Raw genomic sequence first — 26,629 nt, 5'->3', positions numbered from 1 at the left:
ATTACTGTGTTTCTATCTCTTCCTTTAGCTTGTTTAAAGGAAATAATGAAAGGCAAATCCCATCTGTTTTGCACAAAACAAAACCTAGCCTTCTTTTAACTTCTTTTGTTTTTCTTAGTGGTCTGCCATAACCACAGAATATAAGAATGCAAAAAGGATTACAAATAAGAAGTCCTCTTTGTATTCCCAGTTCTATCCCATTAAAAAGAGTAAACTATTTAAATTTTATTTCATTAGACGCTTGACAAAACCAGTCATACCACTTGAACTAATGTATTGGAAAACAATGCAGGAATGTGTAAGGGAAGGCTTTAAACAGCCCTTCACAGACTCTTCACAAGCCTACGGCAAGTTCATGGGTGGGACACGAGAAGTGTATTATTACGCCGAAGTACTGTATTTCCTTCACAGTTCTAACCTTTCCACCGTAACTTTCTTTTAAATACTATGCATTTGATTTTACGAAAAAGAGAAGCGTGGGCGTTAGTTTGTCCTCTTGTGAGCAACAATGCAGCGAGAATAAGCTACTTTTTATTAATTTTTAAACGCACATTTAGCACTCTGCGTTTCTTCACCGTAGCTGGAATTAACGGAAAGATGCAGGTGCAGTCGCATAAACATCGTAATAAACAACGATAGCAAGCCAGCGATAGCAGGGGTCGCCGACAGATGCGCATTTTTCTTACTCGGTGATTGTGCCCAGCATCTGCCAGGCTTCTCTTGTTGTTTTTAAGAAAGCGTAGCAAATCCCGACAAAAACACCAGTTGCATGATGACTGCAGCGGTGCAGTTTTGCAGTTGCCAGAGCAACGCTTTCAATAGCTTTCTCTATCCCCCCGTTTTTTCCCCTTCTTTTCTTTTCGTTTAAGCCAAATCTCGCTCTCCCGCTCTCGCGAGATATTTGCGATAGGAGTGGGAGGGGGGGATCTGAATTGCAGTGACCTCATCTCTCCAGCAGCTGCAGAGCGAGGCGGAGCTGCAACTTTGTACGAACTTCCAAGTTCCAACTGCATCGAGATACTGGGACAAACTGGACTTTTACTGGGGAGGGGGGAAAATCGGGGATCTTATGGAGAGAAGCGTAAGATGAGCGGACTCCAGTCCATATTTTTACAGGGTCGGACCGTTTGGTAGTGCAGAGGAGACGTTTAGGATTTTGTGCACAGACAAACAAAAAACGGCTGGAGAAGCAGAAAAAAGGTGAGTTGAAAAAGGGTTGCCCGTGAACTGCAGTGCCTGGGAGCGATGGATGGGGCTGTTCTCTGTGTGATGGTCGATACTGACTTCACGCTAATGTGGGATGGAAACAGATAGAAGTTCACGTAGTAATGAATAACCTAGACAGTCATTACGTGCCACTACCGGTGAAATGGTAAGCTCCTTTGTGCTGCGTGCCCAGGGGAACCGAGGTTTTTAGAAGTTTGAGTTTTTTAATGCATTATTTTTTTCCTGCCACGCTTGACTTAGTGCCTAACACTAATGAATGTACAACAGGTTTCTGGTTGTGGGTGCATCCCGCTTTAATCGCTTTCTTAAAGTCATTTTGGTATGAAGTGTCAGGTTCCACTTTGTGTTTTGTGTCGAGATTTAATGGTTTTGATGCTTCTTCACTACGTGTCTTGTCTATACGTATTCCTTATACATGCGGTTTTTTATATGGTCATAATCTATTATAATGTACCCGTTCTTTCACATTGCTAGCTTTGTTTCTACGTCACGACTGATGTCTTACAATTAGAGGGACAGAGTGACAGTTTAGCACTTCTCCATTCGATCTTTGTTAAATGTTTCGTGTAAACGCTGTATAAATTCTGTTTTAGCTAGTATATTTCATATCAATAGTAACGGGGAATTTTGACAGCGACCTTTAGACCAGAGATTGAATATTGCATGAATTATGGAGCTGGTTAATAGAGCACAGATTCCTTTTGCAAATCTTAGAGCGAAAGAGTGATTCTGGCTGAGGATGGACACGGGTTTGTACTCGCCAGGTTAAAGGGCACGTGTTGTAATATTTTGTCTAGTTGTATCCGTTCTTCACAATACATTAATCTGACACATGGACGAGTAAAACCATCCTTTTATGTACAGTTCTAAAATAACTCCCAAGTTATTACTCATTAGTCCGAGAATGAGTGTGTACTCTTGTGAAATGTTTATACATTTCACATCTGAAGATGAAGATGGATTAAAATATTTTATTTAATAAATGATTTATTGTGACTCTTACATAGTTCTGCTAGACATTTTTAATTCACCCCGGTCCTTAATAAGTCGCAGGTTGAAGTTATATAGAAAAATTGGATTCAGATTTTTCAGAATGTGTAATAAGGCTTGTAAGGAATCCAATGCATTATAGCACTAGTACAGCATTAGTCATACAGTAGGTACATAACACTAGGTATATAGAGGTTACCATACGTATGTCTCCGGGGACTGAAATAAAAGATTTGAAAACCCAGAAGCCAATACATCTGAAACATTTTGAGGTCTTGATTTTTTTCTTTCAATGGGTAACCTCTTTTCATACAGCACACAGTTTCAGCAGGTTGTGAGCATTGTTAGTGATTGACTTGCAGTCTGTTGCTGTTAGGGATTATAGAGGACGTCTATTGATTATTAGAAAAAAGAATCTTATCTTAGATTGATAAGGTTGCCTAAATGACAGTTTTGAAAGAGAGCTCAGCTCAGATCAGGTTATTTAATGCACAGTTATTTCCTTATGATTAGTCATTTCTGCCCCAAAGATGGAGGTGGTGGGATAATATATAGTGGTTGGGACTGCTGCTTTTTTAATGTTGCATTTTATAACATTAGAACATTTTTTCTCAGTTCATTTTCTTGGTTTGTTCAGCCAGGGGTTGATTTGTTTTTACTTTAGTAATGGATCCACTGGAATTCTAGGTAGGGTGCACTTATTTTTGTCCTTCAGGTTATCTGGATTAAATAACTCCCCAGGAGCAATTTTCAGGTCAGTTACACCTCTCCCATTGCTTTCCTGTGCGTGGGCGGTTTAGTGAAAGTGCTGTAATCAGAGAGGGGCACAGGCTTATAGTACTCCAGTAAGGAAGAGAGTGAGGGTGGAACTTTGTACAATACTGTTCTCCCCAGTTTATGACTAATAATGCTCCTGGCTCAGTTTTTGAGGATGTGTTAAACGAAGGGAAGTATACCTGCTACCTGCAAGAAAATCTTTCTGCATTTGTGTCTCACTGTGTTTTTCCTTTTAATTTCTGTACCATGTGGCTTCTCGCCAACACAATAAAGGTCAGTTTGTCGATTTTCAGTCTTTCGGTTTCTTAACCCGCTGTTCTGGTAGACTCATTTTTTATCTCAGTGCCAAATGGGTAATAGTCACCTGCATCGAGCTTATTTTGATTGGATAACCTTATCAGTACGTGTCACATATACCAGTTTATTTATTATAGAGCAACTTGAGAAGACACATTTCTGCTTTACGACTCATCACTAAAATAAGTAGGTAATGAACATAGTGCAGAGCTAAGGTCAGATTCCATCACAAATGGGCACAGACTGTTCTAAATCCGGTGGAATGTCCATCACAATTTTACATGTTTAGGACACAATGCTGTTCAGAGAGTATTGTAAAATTGACAGTCTTTTATGCTTATCTGTTGCACTCTAATCTAGTCACAGGGTGCTTAGAAGAGTTAGTTGCATTTCTTAGGTTAAATAGGATCAGGAAAGAGCTGCCCAGGAAACAACATTAATGTTTTTAGTGATGAAAACATCTTCAAACTAAAAAAAAATGAACATCCAATTAAACTGGATTATGTGATGAAACAATAATAAAAATGTGGCATGAAATTTAAATTAATTATCAATAATACAATAATATTCATTTCTTTTTACAAGTAACCTTATTATAATTCATATACATTAACATCTTACTTTGTTCTATATGAATATGTTTGATACAGCCAGAAATAGGCTTCTTCTTGCAGAATTACCAGAAAATCGGTGCTTACAATTCCAATAAGAATGTGAAAGATGCAGTGAACAAGAAGTAATTCACATTTTAATGTTAATTAGCTCAATGTAATAGGGAGTGTAGGTGGCTGTGCATGTCTTGTACAACACTCTCCCATTGCTAAATGCAGACTTAGTCAATGATAGATGAGCAATAAACAAGTGCTGAATTCTTGCAAAAGTCACAGAATTTCTGCACTGAGTGTGAAGTGTAGGTGAGAAATCTTTATTGAATTTTTGTCCACAAGTTTTCAATTCCAGGTTCAATAATAGCATGTGCAGATTTTCTGATATGGATAAAATGAAATGGCTCTTGTAGTAACAGAAAATGTAAGATAAATGTAACTGTATACTGACCAAAATTGCATAACATTATTTGAAGTTGCTGCCTGAAATTCCAAGAAGCACGCTTTTTTTTTTAGTATACAACAGATTTGATGTATGTACAACACCCCCTTGCCCTTGGTTCTCAGAATAAGGCAGTGTTGTTTTTCAGGCTTGTCTGGTATTTAAAACACTAGATTATATTGTATGCATTTTGTGGCAGTATCTTTACTAGCCTTTTTCAGTTACTATGTTTTTTTTAAATGTGTGATATGTCTTCAACAGGTTTTAACTTGGAATGTAAACTATCCTTACCCTTCGTTTATCAAAGTAGATAGGAAGTGGCAAACTTTGATGAAATGTAAGTAAATTAGTGCCATGAAAAGCAATGGATACCGTTGAAAAATCTTTGAAAAAAGTCCACAATTTTTTCCCTTTAAATTCAGCTTTGAGAAGTCAGAATGTTTGCTCTGCATTGGTAAGTTAGCATGACAAATAATCTAAGCAGAAACAGCAGAGTTTCAAACAGTCTACATGTAATGGGAAATTCACCAAGCAAGAAATTAAATAAAAGAAACAGAGATTGTATTTTACTCGTTTAATAAAAATGCTGTGGGGCTCCTGGTGTTTTGTTTTCTTGGTAATATATTAAAAATTGAAATTCTTGCTGGAATGTCTGAATTGTTGCCAAACCAAACATGCCAAAACCCATTTTCTTAAAAACAATTGTTTTCCACAAATACCAAAACAATTCTTTTAAGGTTTGTCAAAGAGTGTTCCTTGTTTATGGGAGCCTTTCTAATGTGTGCTTTCAGGAGATTCTTGATCCTGTCATTTTGACCTCAGAACCACATCAAGCTTATGGGCTACTCACTGCTGTGGCATTTAACACTTTTACCTCAAAATGGCTCTTCCAGTAAAAGCTCCAAGGTCCTAGGTTTTATTCCAGTTTCAGGCATCAAGATATCGAGAGTTTGCAGGTTTTTCTCATGTTCATTTGGTTTTGGCTCTGGGTTCCTAGCCACCTTCCCAAGACATTCAGGCTGGGGTGGATAATCTGTTCCACATTGTACCTCGTTCAGTGGCCCTCTGGTTGATTGGTAGCCTCCTGAAGCAGATTTCTGCTGTCTGTCCTGCCATGTTCCCTGTACTTCTGGGATAGAAATTGGCTTTTCACAACCCTCAGCAGGACGAGTGGTCTTCTGGTGATGGATGGATGATGACTTGGACCGAGAACATTGTTCTTCATTTAAATATCTGAATACATTGTGGGCAGCTGTTTCAGTCTTGAAGAAGTTCTTTCCTTCCTTCCATTTAATTCTAGCAGGGCTTTGCAGTTACTCGTGGTTTGCTTAATCATTCTGATGCCCTGAAAGAGTTTTGCATCCTTCTCGTGAATCCCATGCCATACCCCCTGCACAGCAAGAGCAAACCAATAATCCCTTTAAAATCCCATTTGTCAAGAATGATTGAAATCCTCCTGAAATCAAGTTATCTGTTGATTTAATTAAGAAATGCTGATGGGCTAAAGCTTTAATGGTAGGTAGACCAGTCTGAGAGGCAAAATCTAGTGCTCTGAACCCCAGATATAAAGTTAACAGACAAAATCTGCTTCTTCAGTAAAAGAGAAGGATTCCATCTGACTCTCCCATTGATGCTTCTTTTAGTACGCTTCAGAGTCTTGTTTTCATGCCTTAGGCTTAAAGGGAGCATTGCTTTGCTACTGTTTTGGATACAGAATTTAAAAGACAGCAGTAAAATTGGGGTCTGTGAGTCCTGATGACAGCTATTTTGAATGTTTTATCATACTGGGAATTCCTCATTATGCCTGCAACACTAGTCCCCTAATCCTTCAGTGCTGAAAGGAAGTAACAGGTGGAGAGGATATCTGAATAATGAGCGAAACTGATAGGAAGTGGCTCTCAGCTGGTATAGCCGGCCCACTCCTTCCCTCAGACTCCCAGATGGCTTGTGTGCTTCACTTTTTACTGTGCTCATTCTCTGAGTGGACCGGTGACCTTAGGGGAAGACTTCTAGCAAACACTGTTGCAAATAACACTTGGCTTGGAAAAGCAAAAAGAAATCTCTTCATTTCCATACTCAGTTTGGGATACTAGGTTTATACTTAGGCTCCATTTTAAATCAATTTTTAGTCCTAAGCATTTAAAAATTTGAGAATTTGAAGGTTTGTTTCCATGTGCCAGAACCCTCTCACTTGACTGCACTAAGAAGGTACCATTAAGTGACATGATTTGTAATTAATGGGTAAGGTAAAATAATCTTTAACCAGACCCTGGTCCTCCTCAGGAAACTACCTATTTTTACTTCTCTTTTTATTTTTCTAAATAGCTATGCCTGATCATTTTACTATTGAAAACAACTTACGTTCTCAGAACATTTGGTGCAATAGATTCAGATGACCTTGTTAATTAATATAATAGTGCTTCAAAGATGCTACTCACCAGTTAGCTTCCTCCATGGAGTGTCCTGTATGGGGAAATGTTTGTTCTGGTCTTGTTTTTCAAACCTTGGAGTTGAGGAGCACTGGTCAGCTCATATTTAAACTGTCATTGGAGAAGCACTTGTTTTCTGTCATAACAAGTGCCTGTTTGTTCTTAACTGTTAGAAGAAACAACATTCATTGAAGTGCAAGCAAATTGTTTATAAAAGAATTAAAAATTGAGCATTTGTGATTACTTGTCAAACAGAAAGCAGATTTGTGCCATTAATTAGCTTGTTGTTGTTGGAAAAACACTGTAGATTTTCAGAGGCTCTGTAATTATAGACTTGCCTAATGGATGCTATTTTTTTGGGGTAAAATCTCAGCACAATCTGTAGCTCCACCATTATGGAATCATCAGGTATAAAATGGCTTCTTAGAAAAATTGAAGATGTGAATGATTCTTTCCCTTTAATAGCATAGAAATTGTCAGATTTCAGAATCTTTTCCTGATGGTCTCTGTCAATATGATACATGGCAGATTAGATTGTACATGACTGTAGTCCTGGGTTGTTGTTCCTTGTGAAAATTTGTTGAGGCTTTCCAGGTAAAAACTGCCATAGTAAAGTGTAGTGGAGCCCAGTAAAATCATAGTGAAGGCATAGCATAGGCAGTTTTTAAGGTATAGAGAGTGGTAAGCTGAAGATATCACAGTTTAAACTGTCATTAGGCTTAGATCCCAATTTAACTATTGACGTTTGCGGAGTGTGGGGATCAGTACAGTTCAGATGGTTTAGATTTTTTAGTTGCAGGCATCATTATTGTATCTTTTTCTTGAGAGTAGGAGTCCGTTGTGCCAAATTTGTATCGTTTGCTTATTTTGTGTTGCTACATATCTAACAAGCCTTTTTAACTCATTGAATCTCATTTTCACCTATTGAGAAGAAGGCTGAGGTCTTTATGAACAGTGTAATAGAATGGACGTTAAAGAGAATGACTTATGAGACATCGCTAGTGATTTACAAGAGAGTCATTTTTCTGGATAGGTGAGGTAAATTCAGTGTCATTAATTAGGGAGCTGTAAGTTGAAAATGCAGAGACACTTCATGTGAATAAAAATACTAATACCCTGCAGCATAAGCCTGAGAAATTGAATGTAACGTCTGACATATCTCTGTGTGTCAGTCACCTTCATTCCAGTCAGACGGCTCAATGTAATTTTGTTAACACCAGACCAGAGTGGTGTAGTGTCTGAAAGCAGATTCACAGTGATGCATTGTTTAGATGATTCACACCCTGGATTAGTACTAGACGTGATGCTCTGCTGCTCAGGAACAAATCCATAGATGTTAATCCAAAATCCTGACTGCATGGTCATTAAAGATCCAGTGGCATTGTTTGTAAGAGGAGGTATGTGATTTCAATGACCACCTGGCTAAATTCTGATCTTGTTCAGTTTGGCCGCATTCTCCCTTAAAAAAGTTCTCCCTTAAAATAATAGGTGCAGTGTTTTCTATTTTTCACTTCTCTTCCTGACCTGCTGTGTAGTGGGCCTCCTGGCACATAATGGCTGCTAGGGAATGCCAGGTGGATTTCAGTGGTGAATAAAGTAGGCTCTTCCTGTTCGGAAAGCATTTTGGAATCCTTCGGGATTGAAAAAGCTGTAAAAATGTAATGAATTATATATTATTTTCAATTGGCTGATAGCAGGAAAAGATAGGTGAATTAAGAATTGCAGTTTTTGTTTTGAGACATCATTTTAAAGTGCTGATACATTGATCTTGAATGTCTGCCTCAGGTATTCTGGGCAGTTTGTGTAAACTGCTAATTAGTCTTGGAGATGAATTAATGACCAATAATTGTGAAGGAAACAGTGGTTTTGAGATTTTTTTGTTAATTGCATGACTATTTCACGATGAAAGGTTAATGGAACGTTGCATCCTTTTTCAACTGGTTTTGCATCTGCAAACTTGAACAGGTTCTCTGTCTCTATGACCAAGTCATTTTGTAGAAGCATCTGAATCAAAAAAGCTTAAAATCTTAAAATTGTTTACTTAGGCTAAGTAAACAATTGCAGTCATAGTGTTTCGGTGAAGTGTTATTCGCAGTATCATAATTCTGTTGCTTTTTTTCTTGCATTATGCCTGATAATTGTTTATACAGTCTTAATACAGACTTAATCTGGAAATTATAAGGAGAAGCCTGTGTAACTGGATATATAGTAGCATACTCTGTTTGCAATCAGGAAATGCTAAATCTGTGGCTGCCAAGCTTTAGAATATCAGAGCCCAATGGTTTTTTAGGGCTTGTTCTTATTCCTAAAACATATCCTTTGTACATAAATTTGTATTTAGTGGTTTATGTGAGTACTCTAGCTTTTGTTATAGACAATTGGTCAAATATGCACATAAGTACATAAGACTTCAGTTTTGCAACAGGCTGAATCCTGGATCTTACTCTGTCATCATTATTACTGAATAAATAAACACCAAAAAGCTCCAAAGTGCACCTGTTAGAACAGCACATTTTCTTTCTGTTTCTGAACATGGTATTAAATGTAAAAAGGTAAGATGTCTAAGCTGAGCACAGGGAATGAATAAATCGCAGAGAAAATGAAATATTGCGCCAGGTGTCTTCAATGAACAGTAAGGTTCTACTGAGGCTGCATGTCTGAATGAAGTGCTACAGTATTATACATTAATACTGCACAAGTTGTTTTAATTGTTTTTAAATAATGTGACTGGTTTGCTTTAGGCAGCACTGTTTTCATTTGCACGAGTGTTAAAAGTTTGGTCAAAGTAACTGTTGATGCCCTTCACACCAGAAATAGCTTTAACAGTTTTGTGTTCAAGTGGATTCCATAATGTTTGAATTGTTCTGTATAGACCTGAATCAAACTGTCTGCTTACCATGAACTCATGTGTGGTAGCAAGGTTGGTCACTGGAGCCTTTTGTCCTCGAGAACTTCTTCAAGATGAGAGGAGGGACTTTAAAAATACCAGCAGCATAACTTCCAAGATATTTGCTCCAGTACAGACTTTTTCATGTTTCGATCTTTCAGGTAAAATCCAGTGAAAATTTATTTTAAGTGAAAACACATTAGCTTGAGCTATATTTCATGCCAACCCTGTCTCCTTGGCTAAATTAGGACCTTGATTTTTCTGCAGAAGCTTACAAAGAATTGGGAACACAATTTGCTCTGGAGCAAGAAGCTTTGAAATTTGACAACCATACATCTGCGGGTGAGCTTTCTCTGAAAAGGCATGAATTACTAAGTGTTATTTTGTGATAAATTGTTCTGTTTTAAGTCATTGTTTTCCTTCCTCCCCCTTCTTCCAAAAGGGACTAAATTTAGTAAGCATCACAGCTGAGCTTATAAAAGCATGTTCCAATCTCTCTTTGCCTCTTTTATGTTTATTTGTGTGGTATTTGCAGAAGATTCTAACATCTCTTCCTTTTGTGGGTTTGCTTGGTAATCTAAAGTTTTAGTGAGTTGAACATCAAAGTGGAGGTTGCTTCGAGTGCTGCTGATCTTCAAATATGTGCAGTAAAAAAATGACAAAGCTTTGAAAAACCTCAAAGGTTTTCCAAATTCTGAAGAATGTGTCACACAACAGCATTGTGTATTCTGTTCCCTTTTTTTAACCTTACAATACATTGAGAACTTTTTAAATATAGCAGACACTTTCCAAAAAACAGCCAGCTCGTATCTGAGGCAAAGTGCACTTGGCACCTGTAGTTCAGAGCAGGCTTACAGATCTCCTGCTGTCGATGTTACTGGCATTTAAATTGCCAAACCAAAAGGCTGGCACTTAAACTGACCTGTTGTATGTTCTTATTTTAGTTTCATGCGAGTCAGGGACTTCAGCCTTAATTTTTTAAGCACGTGTTCTGTAAAGTAGGCGTTGAGGTCTGCATAATAAAATTACTAGCACTTCAGTTAATGTTTAAATGCTTGTTGAATATAAAACAGTACTTCCGACAGGCGGTACATTTGAATAAGCATGACAAATGACATTGTATTTTCATGGATGCCAATTCCCCATTATTTCCCTTTGACTGTTCCTTTTGACTTTACATTGCCTCACATCCAAAGGGGTAAAAATAAATAGGGTGAAATCTGTACACATTATGGAAGTTATGGAAGTGGTGAAACTGGGTGCAGTGATGGAAGTAGGCCAGCTGAAAAGCTGCATTAACAAAATATGGTTTTATTAAGTGGCTTCAATTTAAATAAGCATGCAGCAATTACACTAATTGTTTATAATGAATTGCTGAATGTAATTGTTAGGTTTGTCATGTAATTTATGAAAGGTGAGTAAAAGCCATTACTTTACAATGGAAATCTGTCAGGTGTGCAGCATCTCTTCATCAGTTGTGCCCTTCAGGGGTGGAAATCTAGAAAGCAGCACACGCTGTTCCCTCATTACAAAGCATTTCTGAGGCGAACTTTGTGACAGTGTCCTTATGTCTGCAAGAAGTGGAAGACCTAATCTCAAACGCTGTTTATTCAGGTTAGAATACCTTAGGAGCGACAATTAATTTTAATTTGCACATGTGAACTGAACTGTCGGCTGGGATGTTTCACTTAGCTGTTATTAGACAGTATTCTTCTGTTGTGTACCGAAGGAAATGCTCTCCTAAACAATGAAATAGATATATAATAATATAGAAATAGATATAACACTGTCAGTTAGCATTGCGTGAAGTGATTGGCAAGTTTTCAGACTGACACAGAATACATGATTGGTTCATGAACGTGTTTTGAGGGCAAATAGTGGCAGCTGCAGTCAGAAACTAGACAGGGCATCTAATGAAATGTCACATATTCTTCACTGCCACACTCAATCTTATTTGTACATGCTGGTCAGTCACCCTGTTGTAGACGGTCAGTTAAGAGGTGGAGCTAGCCAAGAGTTTTTTAGGACCAATCTCTTTATCTCTATACCTATTTTTGTCTTTGCTTTTTGTTTAATGTTCAACTGAACTGTTAGTCATTTATAATAATATTGACCTAATGGCCTTATCCAAAGTAACTGAAATGTAAAAATGTTTCAAAGATTGGACAGTGTAGAGTGATTTAGCAGGAAATGTTTAGAATTGAACATGATGTAATGTTATAATACAACACAAAATAAGAAAAAAGAACAATTCAAGAATCACTGATATGAGTGTCCAAGCAATAAAAAGTGGGTAGTTTATTAGCGGTGTTCCACAGGGTTCTGTGTTGTGACCTGTACTTGTTTGTATTCACTTGCAGCTTCTTAGTTAGATCTTTTGATTCATACACTTGTCTTTCACTGCATATTGATACTTGCCTCTATTTCCTCAGGAGTAGGTTAATGCAATGCCTTACATACTGGCTTATATGTTTTAGTATGGCTCTCAATTGTATTACAGGGGGACCCCTTTGTCTGCTGTTTTTTGTTCTGATCGGTTTCATTCCAACTTCCTTGATTGCTGGTTCTAGTTAGTGTCTGTAACTCATTTACTTTTTTTTTTCCTGCACTCGGGCCTCGGTTTCAAAAAATATTTCCAACAATGCTTACAGAATGCATACAGAACTTTATGAAGTCTCTCTTCAACTTTGTAATTAATTAATTTTGCTCCATTGTTTGTGAATAACAGGCTCTTATTACGTGACCAGTTTATGCTGAACAAACACTGGTGGGAATGACAATGTGTCGGATGTTTCCATAGTGAGTGTTTCTCCATTTGCGTCAGTCCAATAGGTTGCAGTTCAGCTCACCAACTTGACAGAGGGCTGGTCTGAAATTCACTAATGCACATAGGGTCGAAGACCAAACACAAATTCCCATTACATTTTTAAGAGCTGAAAGGAATTTTAAAAAACAGACCTCAAAAAAGACTTCAAGAATGTAGCTGGAGAAAAAACAAGAGGATACAGGGGTCTGCCAGGACCAAGACTATGAACAATTTTTCAGTATGTCCAGAATTATATGGTTTGCGTACTAAATAGTACTAATCTACTTCAGTAATTAACTCATGCTTATATCCACATTTCATTGGCTTCCACTGAAATTTACAGTGGATATCAAGGTCTGCCTATGTACATGAACCTCTAGATTTATTGCACACGTATAGTCCTCTTAATCTGAAATCTGTTGATTTTTAGAAGTTCAGGCTCTGTGCATTGGGCACAGAGCCTTCTCGTATACTGCACCATGTGTGTAGGACTGATTGCCAAAATCCATTGGGGACTGCGACTATCAGCGTTTTCAATTATTTGTAATGAAGTTTTACTCTTGATTTCATAATTAACTGGGGTTTTTCTACATCTTTTTTGTGTCTGTTGTGTATTATAAGTGTAAAGTGCTTTAAGTTTGCTGGAAAAGTGCTCATAAATAAAATTGTATTATTTTAATTTTGTATGAGAGTAGCATGACCTGTGCAGACTTCATTTAGTATGGATAAAATTCAATAAACTAAATTTAATAATCAATTATTTGCTCTGAAACTAAATCAGAAGTAGACCTGCTTGTTGCATTGTAAACGTTTGAGATTTGCACTTCTGAATCTTTTGTCCATATTGAATTTTTACTTGCATTTGTTGTTTAAAGCATTCAAGTGATTTATCTTGTTAAAAGGTTTCTGCATTGTCTATTGTTTTGTTTAGTTATCACCTGTTGACATAAAAAATGCTTGAAATCATTTCGAGTCACCAATGTATTTGTACAGTATTTCTTAAAAGGTATTTCTAATTATGAGCTGTACACATTGCAAATGCTTGCTAGTTTTTTAGGCTTTTCTTCTAGAGTTCTTATTGATACATTGCTGAAATTTTGATAGTTCCATGTGTACTAGCTTAAAAGACTGAAATAAAATTTGTGAAAAGATATCTTGCAACAGTTATATAACTTACTTTAACAAATCTTACACCTGATCATTTCATATTGAAGTAGATAGCTTGACCAATGAACCTCGGGCTCTTATAAGGACATTTTTGATTATATACGTTAATCGATGTGTAAACTTTAATTCCCTGTGAAATGTCAGTGTGTGTGCATTAATATTCCCCAGAGTGCTTTTAGATTCAAAACATTTCAGCTGGAATAATTTTTTATACGGAAATTGCCACCGTTTGCTATAGTTGCTAATATACTATGCATTTTATTATAGTCTTGCTGATACCAGCAAATGGCGGTTGGCTGAAAGCCCTTTCAGCGTACAAAAGCTCTTATTCAAGAGAAGATAATGATGTACGGTGGTCGGAATGTGTCCCTCAAAATGCAGCTTGCAGTATAAGGGATTATTCCGCTCAAAATGTCCTGCTTTTGTTGTGCATTGGAAAGTACATTGTTTTGCTCCAGTAGGCATTGGAATGGGAGGCTACTATTTTGCCTCCAGCACAGTGCTAAAGCGCCTAGTATTGGCAGAGCAAATGCTTCCAGACATTGGGCATGAGGTTTAGGCCATTGATGTGACGAGCTAAGTGCTTAGACATTTGGCCTGTAGAAAGGAAAGCGGTGGTTTGGTTTTTGCTCCCATAGGAAAGATAGAGGCTTGGCAATGGCATTATCTCCTTGTAGCCCGATCTTGTCAGAGCTCGGAAGCTAAACGAGGATGGGCCTGGTCAGAACTGGCTTGAGAGACCTCTAGGAAAATCCGGTTTGCTGCTTTAAGCGGGAATGTTGGATCCGTCGGTGACTTTGGACTGGAACTTCCAAACTACTGTCCCAATAGGGGACACTGTGCTGTAGGAGGTGCCATTCTTTTCTCCAAAATCACACCACTGGAATGCAAACTCCCGAATCATTCTCTTTCTTAGCAGTAGACCGTATCAATCAGAACTGTACAGTATTGGAATCATCTCTCAGTGATCAGTATGGACAGTGTGCCACATAGTGGAATGGAGTGTAATCTGAATTTTATTTTTTGGCAAGTAAAAGATTAACAGCATGTGTCTGTACCTTTCCACCTCCAAGGCTGACCTACTGGCAGAAGGGCTATAGAGTACTACAAACAAGTGTTCAGTATTTGGGGAAAGTCATACTTAATTGGATTGCTAGTATAACTGACTAAACGGTAAAAAGAAGCTGAGCCATGCAGGTAATAAGGCAAAGGTATATCCTGCCCACTGGCAAGGCTTGGTGGAAGCGGCAATGTCTTTGATAATGTTTTCTCATCAACCTTTGGAATCCCAGGTGCCTGTGAGGGCGGGGTGGTCTGTGAGTGCCAGCTGATAGGATAGGCCAGAGCTCAGGGTGCACAATGGAGATGAGGTCATCTCTTTCAGCTCTGGAGGGCTGAGGAAAGCTGTGCAAACAGAACAACAATCAAACTTGGCTGCCCCCCCCCCCACATGTGTGTACCTTTCAATTTACAGAAACACTAAGTAAACATTTACTGTGGGGATTAATGATTGTTTTTTTCACTGTTTGAACAGGCAGGTGTGAAGTGATGTGTGTGTTAGTCTAAAAGGACACAAGCAAACTATGCACTGCTTTTTATTTCTGTAAGCTTTAAATAGTGCTGGTGTTGTAACATACTATATCAATTGCTGTGAAGTCAACATATTTTGTACTTGGGATATAAGCTGCATCTTAAACTCACTTCTTTAATCCAGTCTGATTTTTACTGTAGTTTAAAAATGGATGAACTATAAAGCTAGGTTTAAAATTCAAGAGAATATTGTAAAAGAAACATTTAGATTTTCAAGGCTGCAGTAGACAACATCTAACAGTTTGTAGGGTTGAGTGCCTTTAACCATGAGATCCATAATTTTACATCAGAGAAGTGGCTCACAATAGGTGGACTGATATCCTGTGGTTTCTCCTTATAGGGTTGGATGAGAAATCGTGTTTGACCACTGTTGGTGCTGGAAGACTGGTCACAGCTTTCAGTAAAGTTAGTTATGTGTCAAGTAAAAACTGCTACTAATGGTTTATATAGTTCATAGTGATTTCTGTTTGTGCCCATTGAAACAGCTGGAAGTTTTACTGAAGCAGTCTTAGTGAAGTGCCTTGTTAAAGGGAGCAACAGTAGTGCCCCACCCAGGAGTTGTATCTAAACCCTTTCTGTTAGGAGTCCAGAGCACTAAACACTACTCTGCACTGTCGCAATACACCAGCTAGCAACATTCTTTTTCCTGGGGGCGTTCAGGTTTATTTCTTTTTTGCTTGGTGATGCAGCAGTTTGTTCACCTTGAGAATTGCACTTTCCACATAGAGATTCTGAATAGCAGAACACCGTTTGGGGTGAATATAAAATTCAAACAACAAAAGAATGTTGTGCCCAAGAGCTGTTTACAGACGGCAAAATGACTGACTACATTGTTGAAGATAATGAAAAAAGTGTTGATACATGGAGAAAGCCTTTAGAGCATCTCATGTGAAACTGGTCTTGGCATGGTGGGTGTACAGTGGGCAGTGTTAGAAGTTTTGAGTAGGTTATCTGTGAGAGCTCTGCTGTGCCCTGAGTTTCTCAAGGCTATAACTAGAAGCTGTACACATCTGGGCTGGGGATGATGGAGATTAGTGCGCATTATGGTAGCTGCGTGTCATTTCTCAGTGCCAGCTCTTGTCAGGATACTTTACTCACGGCAATATTTTGTAAAAATGACCTACAGTGCTCTCAGCTGTGATTACTTGTTTAGCTGTATTGAAATTGCTGCTTTGCTCTCCTTCATGATGTTGTCAGGCACTGAAAGGGATAACATGTTTTTCTGATGCCACTTAACTTCATCGCAAATCAAGCTTATATTTATACAAGTATTTAAAAAAAAAGTCCTAAAAAGTGTTTTTAATATATTGCTGAGCTACAGTGGTTGGCAGAACATGCTGGTCATAGGTGTGTGTACAGCTGAGGACTGTATAGTATTTTCTATCACTTACATAACCACTCGGCCTAGTGCTGTCTGTGGAAATTCAGGCCAGGCTGATGAAGCGAGGAGGAGATTTGTCAGTTTGCTTGAGAGTTTCACTCCAAGACTGTTAACAGATCATGTCATGGTGCTACAGGAGATGGAAAGCTGCAGAACTAGCTTTTTTAGGATCAGAAACTAGAAGCTTTCAAGTGGCATGTATCCTATTCCATGTGAATGATAAAACTTTTATTATACTTCCTGTTAGAGCTGCTACCCAGTAATTACCCATTTAACCTAGTAACTGCAAGACAAATATATTTTGCTTCAAATCCTGAAAAGATACAAGCTTTAGGTATGCTATTTAAATTTTTGATGCTCGTTTAAATAGGGTAATCTAGGACATATTTTGTACAATTGGTATTCCATACGTGAATGACGTAAAACGTTAATTTCATATGTGCTGAACTAGAAGTCTTCAGTTATGTGTACATACGGAAATTGAACCATTAAAAATTCTGTTTAGACTGTTTAAGCCCCTGGACTCATAACTGGGAGGCTGAGGGTTCAAATCCTGGTTGCCACAATGCATATCCTAGTACCCTAGAGTAAGGTACTTCAGTCAGACTTCTTCAGTTAAGTGCCCAGCTGTATAATATGTGTAAAAATTTACACTGCTTTGGATGAAGGCATTAGCCAAGTATATCAATAAATACTGATTTGTATAAATTGGAACTAGCCTACAGAATTGACTTCTCTTCACTCTTAGTTAATTTGAAAGTACAATTTCTGTATATTTTGAGTTGTTCTTGATTTGCCACAATATAAGTTTCAGTGTCTCTCTTGGTGGAATATACTGGGGAATTAGAAAAATGATTTGCTCTGATATTGTCTTTCAATAGTGTGTAAACCTAGCCAGCACAGGGAGCATCTGAAGCAGATAGACTGACTTTAGACTGAATGGACTAAGGAAACTATACCGTCCAGTAGTTGCTAAAAGTACACATCAGGCTGCATATCAGTGTGACTGACTACCAACTTCTTCGCTGTGGCCTCACCGACACGGTGCTGTTCAGGGTTCGCGGTGACACACTGACCACAGTCATTCTGTACAAGATTATGTTTTTTTAAGCTTTAAATAAGTCAATGACATGAGAAAATCTGCAAAAATCATGGCATATTAACTGAAAAATACATACAACTAAATACGAAATGTGTGCCCCGTAGTATTCATCTTTGATCTAACAGAGGGGGTACAGTCTCCATTTTTTAAAGGAAAGGTCATGCTGCAGTGATAAAATATGAACCAGATTTAGTCAAAAACAACCTGATTCAATAACTGTAATAACTGGACTAAGACACTTTATGAGGACACCATCTAAGCATGAATTATTATGAATTAATTTCATAATATTTGGCTGAATGTTTGCACTTAAAATTGTTACAGGTTCTATTTTCCATATTTTCCAACAATTTGCAAGAATACTGTTTTTGTATCTGAACATTTCTTGCTTAGCATAGTTAATTATATTATTTATACATCCGGTTCACCTAAGGTGAAGAACAGCTCATAGTGTGTTTGTTCAACATCATTTTGTGCCTGTTTGAGTGTGGTAAGGAGAGTTCAAGCAGGTCTTGTAGGTTGGATTACAAAGTAACTTCATATCACTTGGTGGGTCATGATCACGAACAGGTGTCCTTTCCAAACCCTTTTTCTTTACCCCACAGACAGGAGATGTGATGACTTAAGGAATGTAATTTCTTGGTGCAAACCCTAATCACCTAAGATAAAGTATTTTATATAAAATACCCTCAGCTACTATTACTCATTTGGCTATATTGTTTTGATGTCTGCTTTTTTGTTTTCCTTTTTAAGTATGCTGTTGTCAGGCACTGTTCGAGATAAAAGATTTTAAAGATGCTGCTTAATATTTAACTTCTTTATATACATCTGATAATGTTGAGCTTCACTAGGTTGGTAGAAGACATCAGTCACTGGTGTATGTACAGCTGAGGATTCACTGAGGAAAATGAACTTTTGTGGCTGAAAAATCTTGTGGCTCATGGACATGAAGAGATGTTCTTTACCCATCAGACAGAAGAACTCAAGGCATTATGTGCTGATGGATATTGACAGCATAGGCTCAATGACTGACTACAGCAGTACAGGTTTATATACAACGTGAGTCCCACAGGTGATAGTTGTTGCATTCCATTTAGAGATTGGATAATTCTATCCCCAATGATTTGGTCCTTGCTCAGAATTGAGACAATTCTGCATTTTGAAGCTGGTAAAAAACAACCTGGTGTAATTCTGTAATTAAAGTAGGATGTGCCTGGATTTACAGTAATTTCGTCTGTAATGTTAGTAGTTTTTTTTCTTATTTGTTTAGTTAATAACCACACCTTAACTTAAGAAGTGCCCAACTAAGATGTTGAAGTATGTACAGGTCACATTTACCAATCACTAGGGTTAAATTCCTGAAAATGCCACTTATGGCAAACAGTAAGAAAACAGTGGTCAGTAAATATTTCCGTAAATGAGAAGCAGGCGGTTATGTTCAATGCAAACAAGGTGTTTCTCCCTTAAAATTACAAATACAATAACTGGAATAATAATTTAAGAAAGTAACACAGTCTAACTGATAAAGGTAAATAAAAAAGGTATAAAATAACAAAATTAAGTGCTCTGTAGTCTACAGCATGGCTTCACTTCACTATTCACCCTGTTCCTGCCCGGTTCAGAAAAGATTCAGTTGCAAAGAAAAAGGAAAATAAATGAAGACTTATGCAGTAGAAACAGGTATGTAATGTAAATATTCCTTCATCCATCAATTTTCAGCAACTACTTATATACTATATGTATATGGAAGACTGTGGTGAGTCAGGCAGGCTGAGGTATCAAGATGGGACTACACTGTGGATGTGACACCAGTATGTACTGTAAATAATACTTTTCACAGTTTGTACTCTTTGAATAATAATGCTATGTCATCTTTAGTAGTCCTTATTTTTTCAGTGCGATGGGCTGGGGTGCACTGCTATAGCAGGTAGCTTCTAAGTACTTGGCTATGGTGCAACATGTAGTCTGTAATCTGTGAGGTTGTATTTTGTGTACCTAATTGCCATAATTTGCAGGAATTACATGAGGTTTTATCTTGTAGCTCAGAATTTATTTTCTCCTCTTAACTTTAAAACTTATTTACAGGCCACATAATCCTGAGTGCAATGGGACTTCATAATTGTAATGCGAAGTTAATTAAAATCTTGTGTGTTGAAGAGGGAGTGTGTTGAATAAGTAAAAAGAGTGACAAGACAACGTAATGACTTAGGTTGGCTTTTCTGATGGTTCTATAGCTTGACATACGATAGCATTACATTTTTTAAATTTGCATTTGTATGATCATGTTTTTCAATTGAGTGTTTATTCCTGGTTTAGGCTAAAAAAACTGAAATAGTCAACAGGCTTGTGTACTGAAACCACACTCACTGCATTCCATGAAGGTTACACATTAATGGTGCTTTTTCTTAATTGGATTGTGTTTTTTATTCCTCCTGAAGCAAAGAAATGAAATGAGTTCCAATACATTCTGGGCCTGTGTGTACAGTAGGAACCTCTGGTAAACTAACAAATGGACGTGAAAATCAAAATGTTTCTTTCGCCTCGGGCGAATAATTCAGGGCAACTGTGTTCCCAACCATTTGTGATGATTAACTGGTTTAAAAAAGTCAGGTGCATCAGTCTGCTGTAGTTTATAGGAATTGGATTATAATAAAATTAATCAGAAACAACATTACTTCACTTTGACAGGCTGCATATGTCTACGGCCACGTCTGTTTCAGTGAGTAAGACGGTCGTTGTGCATTCACGGGTCTTATGTGTGATTAAGACATTTTATTGCATCGTGTGTTGTGAAACAGCTGGAAGGTACCCTATAAAAAACAGACGAGAATTTCCCCTCAAGGGTCTCTACCTAAGTAACAGCTTGTGTTGTGCAGTGTAATAGCATGTTAGAGCCACCTGCTACCGCATCACTGTCTCGGGTGCAATACTGGGTGAGTCACATGAAGTGTTTTGTGAGTTGCTTATGTATTTATTAAGAGGCACTGTAGCCAAAGAACAGTGTCTGTTGTTGGTATGGAAAGTTAAATGAACTCTCTGCTCTCTAATCACATTACACAGGTCTTTTAACACCCTTGTCTTGACAAACGTCTCTGTGTTATACGTAATGAGAATCGCTCCATTTGAATTATAGTACTGCACACTTTTTCAATTTATTAAAACATTTTGAGTAACATTTGCAGATCGGGTTTTCATTACAATCTTGTATTTTTAATAGAGCAGTTGGAAACTTTTCATGGCCTACTGCAAACATTGAGTTGGGGAAATCTGCACCATTTCAAGCAGATGTTTAAATAATGAGCTGAATCTCCCCACTCTAGTCTACTTCATTTAATTCCTTACAAGATCATTTTGAACCTTTTAATTAACTGCTCTAATGGCACTTCTGCAGGTGTCACCTGAAGAAGGCTTCACAGCCGAAACGTTGCGTTTTCTCTCTTCTCTTTTCAGCATAGAATGAACCTATTACTTGTTCCTTAAGTAACTGAGGTCAGTCTACGTTCCTAGGTGTGCCAGCTTTATAGGGAGTAGAACAACGAAGATGCTTGAGCAAATTAAGAGAAAATCATTGTTCTGACTTAGTTTTCACTACATTTTTTTGTAGAAAAATGAGAACTGATCATGTTTAATATATATTTATATTATATATAATATATAATTAACATTATTATTATTGCTAAGAAACATAATCTAGTTATGTAAGTGTTTTAGTCTGTTAATGAGAAATAGAAGAGATGTCTCCTGGATCATTGCAATTGCAAGTGAATTGTTTGTCAAAGCTTTTTTTCCTTCTAGGCTGATTCTTAAATTACATAAGACTCCCACACACTGGATGTCATTTTGATTTATGTTTGATTTGATCTTTTTGAAATTTTTATCAAATCCATAGAGGTGTCCACCGTGCAGAGATATTGATGAGACACTTATATTTTTGTGAAACTTTATTAAGGTCAATTTTGGGCAGTTCTTTAGTGCTGTGTGGACAATTGAAGTTTTTATTGTGTCAAATGGGGAAAATATAAACCACGAATTCTCCTACCAGAAATATTCTTGGTCATATGTAGGACTGTTTCTAAAAAGCTTGCTCTGTTATTTATTTTATATTAAAATCAATAACAGGTGTTGGTTTTTTAGTAATAGTTATGTCAGCCACTTATCCGGATTGATCTGTACTTCATTCTGTTAGGGGAGCCGTGCAAACTGTTTAATCTGCCTTAGATAAATCTTAAGTAGGCAAGATGACAGTTGTAACTAGGAAGTGGTACAATCCATTCAGTTGTTGCAGTTGGGTAAAGTTGGACAAAGAGATGGAAAGCTCGTCAGTAGGTCTGAAACAGGTATTATCCCCATGCATTGTATCTTCTCTAAAACTCATTACCTTCTTTGTCAGCGAATCTCAACTTTTCTAACCCTGCATTGTGTGCACCACAAAAACAAATTAACAAAACAAGCTCACTTAAACTCATAAAAGTTAAAAGCACGCAGGCAAAACTTTTAAGTAGGCCAGGCAGACTGTAATCTGGCTCATGATTACTAAAAGACTGATTGCTTAGTCTCTTCTTGAATTGTAGTAATTAGTAACATGTTTTATCTAAGTACTGTTTTTTTAATGCCATATCCATTAATTGGATTTTTTTTATTTTTTTCCTCAATTTAGCAACTCTAGAGGGGGAAAAAGTTCTTAGTAGCACCATTATCTTGGCACGTGGTGGGGTAGCATCAGTACCCACTTAACCAGCCCCTGCAGTTACAGTACTTTGATAAACAACACGTCCCTTTGGATATATTGGGTCTGCCTGTGGCATACAGTGGAACTGCCTTGTCAAGGACTTTATGGGAATTGTGGGATGCGGCTTTGCATTAGAATGAGTCTCTCTATGATTAACTACCTGGGAGCCCAGGGAACAGGGAGGGGTGAAGCGCACACAGGGTATCGCTGAGTTGTGTAATTGCAAATCACAGAGTTTGTTAATGAGCATGAGCTTTGTAGTACGTTTCTAGTTTTTTTAACTGAAACATGGCAGCACACAAGAGCCAACAACATGCTTGTACAAAGCAAATAACAAAACCTTAGTAGGAAGCTGTTGTGTGCTAGGTTATCGAAGTCTAAACCTTCCTATCGTTTGTGTTGCTTGATGGAAGCTGTCTGTGTTGGGAGTTTATGAATTTGGCATTTTAGAAAAGAGAAGCACAAGGAAGAAGACATATGTTCTGCATGAATTAAGTAAAGCTCTGTAAACAAGTGTGTAGCTCCTCATGTTTTAAAAAAAAATTGTTAAACACAGATTTTGTTCCTTGCCTACGACTCATTCTTGTAGAATTGATTGTTTTTTCTGAGAATTAATGATTTTATTACATGTATAATCACAATTCATAATTAACCAGTGCTGCTGAAAGTTTGGGAAAAAAGCATATAAAAAGTTTAGTTTGGATATCTTTATTTTTTTCTTTAAGTAGTGGCAATAAAGGGAATTCAAATATATGCTGATTCAAAGTCTCAGCCGAGAATTTAAATCTTGGCTTTTTTTTGCTCCTTTGTCTGTAATATCAGAACCAAAAGCAGACTTTCCCCTTTATGCCTTTAAGTTTGTAAAAAAAAAGGGCCTAACAATTAGCAAGAAACTGTGGATTCCATATTCTCTCTTTATTGAGTAACACAAGAACTGCCTACAGGAAGAGTTACCTTGTATTTTAGTGCCACACATTCTGTTGGTAATGAGCACAATGCACAGATTACGCAAGAGCAGAATAACTTCTGATTAATAAGAACACAGATGAATGATTAGGTTTTATATATTAAAAGGTTGCTGAAATACAGTGAATTTGCTGTTCAGCAGAGCAGTACAGTACAACTTGTGATAAAATCATTTTAATGGCAGCTAACTTTACTTTAATAAGTTTTTTTAAACTTATTGTCTTGGATGGACAGTTTGTAGTGATCAGGAATAAAGCTGTGCTTCACTGTGGTGGTGCAGGAGTTAACGGTACACTGAAGAAGAGCTGCCCGCTTCTCACATAGGGTGTCTGTGAGTGGCTGATTATTTTTTTTATAAGCCTCTGTTCAGTTTTCCTACTTTGTATAATTATGGAACAAGAGTACTTGTATGTTTAACATGAATACAGAATCAGTTTTTTAATGATTTCTCTTTAAACACTTCACCTCTTTCTCATATAAACAATTTGCAAACCATATGCCTGTACATTGTTCATACTGTTAATGTAAATCATTCAATTTACATTAATGGTATGAACAATAGGAGAAGCAGTGGACTTCAAAAATATTTTCTGTGTTTCTCTTACGTATGACAGAATTATCTGGAAACACTGTTGTATAGTAAAAGTTATTGTATCAAGTTGTATATCCTTTTCCAATTTGTTAATTCTTCTAGGTTGTACAGAGAATTCAATTCAAAATATTTTATTAGTCCCTGGGGGGCAACAAAACAGAATAAAAACCGGCGTTGCTAGGAAAAAAAGTATATACTGTACGTAAATAGCAAACAGCAAGCACTGTGAAAGAGATTGAAAGTAACAATGTTGTGTATTTAAGAAGGTATTAAAGGTATTTGTAGAGATAGACAGATAGAGAATGATGAAGAGGGAAATGCACTGCCTGTTCGTTCATGTTTCTTATTTTTTCACAGTAAATTGTTGTGAAAGACAAGGGCTAATGGTATGGGTTAGATTTAGGCATGGTGCCTTTAGCTGCTCTGTGTTTTTACTCACTCCCTTGGGCAGCTTCTAGAAGGTACAGTAAAATCCTTTGGTGAATATCCATCGGGCTCTGTGCTTGTGGCAAACAAGAAATGCAGACTTTTTTCCCCCCAATCTTCTCTGATTTAAAGTAAAAAAAACAGCCTGTTAGACTTGAGGCCATGGGCTGGAGTCGAAAGCAGATCACGAGATGGAGAAAGAGACTGCGTTGAAGAAGGAACTGTCCTCCTGTACCTGACTGCCCCGGAAGAATGAAGACTTTGATGCGCTGGGATGTGGATTTCTGTTTGAGCTCTGCAGTGAGGGCCGCGGTCTGTAGGTTTTCCTCTGGCTGCAGGGTAGGAAGATGGCAGGAGGAATGTGACCCTGGAGAGTGGGGGAGGTTCCAGTGAAACTGGCGCAGGTTGTGAGGTTGTGTGGGAGTCTGCTGCAGCTTAGGTCCTACCTCTTCTCACTCTCATTCCTCAAGCAGTCGGCATTTTATTGCGGCCTGTGCATCGATTCTGTAAAATTTCTTTTTGCCAACTGCATTTTTTACAGCACTTTGCCGTGTCAAGAAGTTTAAATGTATTTTTTCAATTAGATGTCTCCTTTAAATGCTTCTACATAGGTTTCTGCCCCAGTTGTTAACGGCTGATGTTAATCACAGCTAAGTGCATTGTCCAGGAGTCTGTTCCAATTCTTTCTCCAACGAATCCTGCATAAATTGTATTGGCCAATGTGTTTTTATTAGCTAGTGTCAGAAAGGAAGCTAATGCATTTTATTAAGACCAAGGCATTTATCTTTCTTTATTGGATGAGCAAACATATTAATGAACATCAAGATGCTAGAGTGCGATGCTGAAAAAGGAAGAAAAATGTTACTTTATTGAGACTTGCTCGGATGTTTTTTTTCATTTCCGTTTTCTCCTGAAAACTGGTCATCCTGGTCTTTAAAAAAAGGGACAGCTGTTTACACAAGAAAATTAATTTTTAGTTTGTGAGAACCTCTCTTTTCCTGAATGTAGTCCACTTAAGATTGTCCAGTGTGCGGCCTATAGTCATGGGACATTGTGTTCAATAGGTTTCTTGAAGCAATAACTGTGTGCCTCTCCGAGCTGAAAGATAAATGGTTTTGAGCCCCTGCAGTGAAACCAGACAGGTTGTAATTTTCGTTTCAGATGGTCAACATGCTGTGAAAGTCATGTGACTGGTAGAAGAAGATATATTAAAAGGGATATTTCACATCCCCAGTGACAAGTTGTTGCCTTGGTGAGATAACAGCAACAACCACAGAGGAGCTGTCTGAACATGCAGAATGTGTCACTTGGTTGGGCTAGACCTGGTTTTCGGTAACAGGAGATTCCAGTCCAGCCACTTGTGCAACATCAGGGCGAGTAGGTTTTTAATGCATCGGGATGTAACAGGGCAGAGGTACCTGGGAGACTGATAGTACTCCTAAACACATATTGGGGTTTACGTCAGGAGTCTGGTGTTTGATGTGTTTTTTTGGAAGTCCTGTGATACACAGTGGTAATATCACTACAGGTCCCATGGGTTGTTAATACAGCTGAATAAGACATGGCTGAAAATGAGTTTTCGTTTCTTTTTTTTTAACAAAAATTAAAACATGTCTGTCAGTTGAAGAAAACCTCTTTTGTTTGAAGACATTTGCTGTAAGACAGGAAGCTGTCAGATTTTTTTCACTGATAAACTGAAATGGACGTGGTACATCTTAAGTGCTACCGTGAGAACAGGCACCAATTGCACTGGTACCATTTAATCGTGCAGGCACTTAACACTGGTTACTGTTATGTGACCAGTCAGGGAACTCCCAGGCATCTATGTCCTATTCAGTCGAGGTACTGCAGGGCCAGTTTTAATGTTAAGTTAATGAGAACTTCTATATCCAGGCTTCGAGATTTAGCTTGTTGAGCCAGTAAGGCACTCCCTACTGAAGTGATTTCAGGGGGGTTCACTGTTTTAAGCCTTCACATCCAGCATGTGTTCAGAACATTTTGAGTTAGACTCCATAGCTACACGTAGTGTTTGATCTTGGCTGGGAATCCTTAAGTAGTTATAAAATAAACTGGTTGTACAGGGGTTAAGGGTGGAAAACAAACATGAGATAAACAAGGCAGAGGTGGGCTTGGTTAAAAATAAATATGGAAACAATGGTCACATACTTAGAGTTTGGAGTTATTCCATCCCTGCCTTTGATGGAAGCTATGGCTAG

The 26,629-nt window shown here is 37.7% G+C and overlaps 1 protein-coding gene across 1 annotated transcript in view; it reads left to right on the top strand.

Moving 5' to 3' along the window:
- The first annotated feature begins 960 nt into the window (after positions 1 to 960).
- Positions 961 to 26,629, top strand: part of sipa1l1 (signal-induced proliferation-associated 1 like 1) — a 123,156-nt gene continuing 97,487 nt past the window's right edge. Inside the window, exon 1 of the mRNA XM_088925535.1 lies at positions 961 to 1,200. The gene's annotated coding sequence lies outside the window, so the exon portion shown is untranslated. The remainder of the gene's footprint in view (positions 1,201 to 26,629) is intronic.

This window comes from Atractosteus spatula, chromosome 9, assembly GCF_055471065.1.
Source record: "Atractosteus spatula isolate fAtrSpa1 chromosome 9, fAtrSpa1.hap1, whole genome shotgun sequence".
In the NCBI taxonomy this organism is placed as follows: Eukaryota; Metazoa; Chordata; class Actinopteri; order Semionotiformes; family Lepisosteidae; genus Atractosteus; species Atractosteus spatula.
Note: the sequence above shows the minus strand (reverse complement) of the source record. Positions and strands in the feature narration are given on the sequence as shown.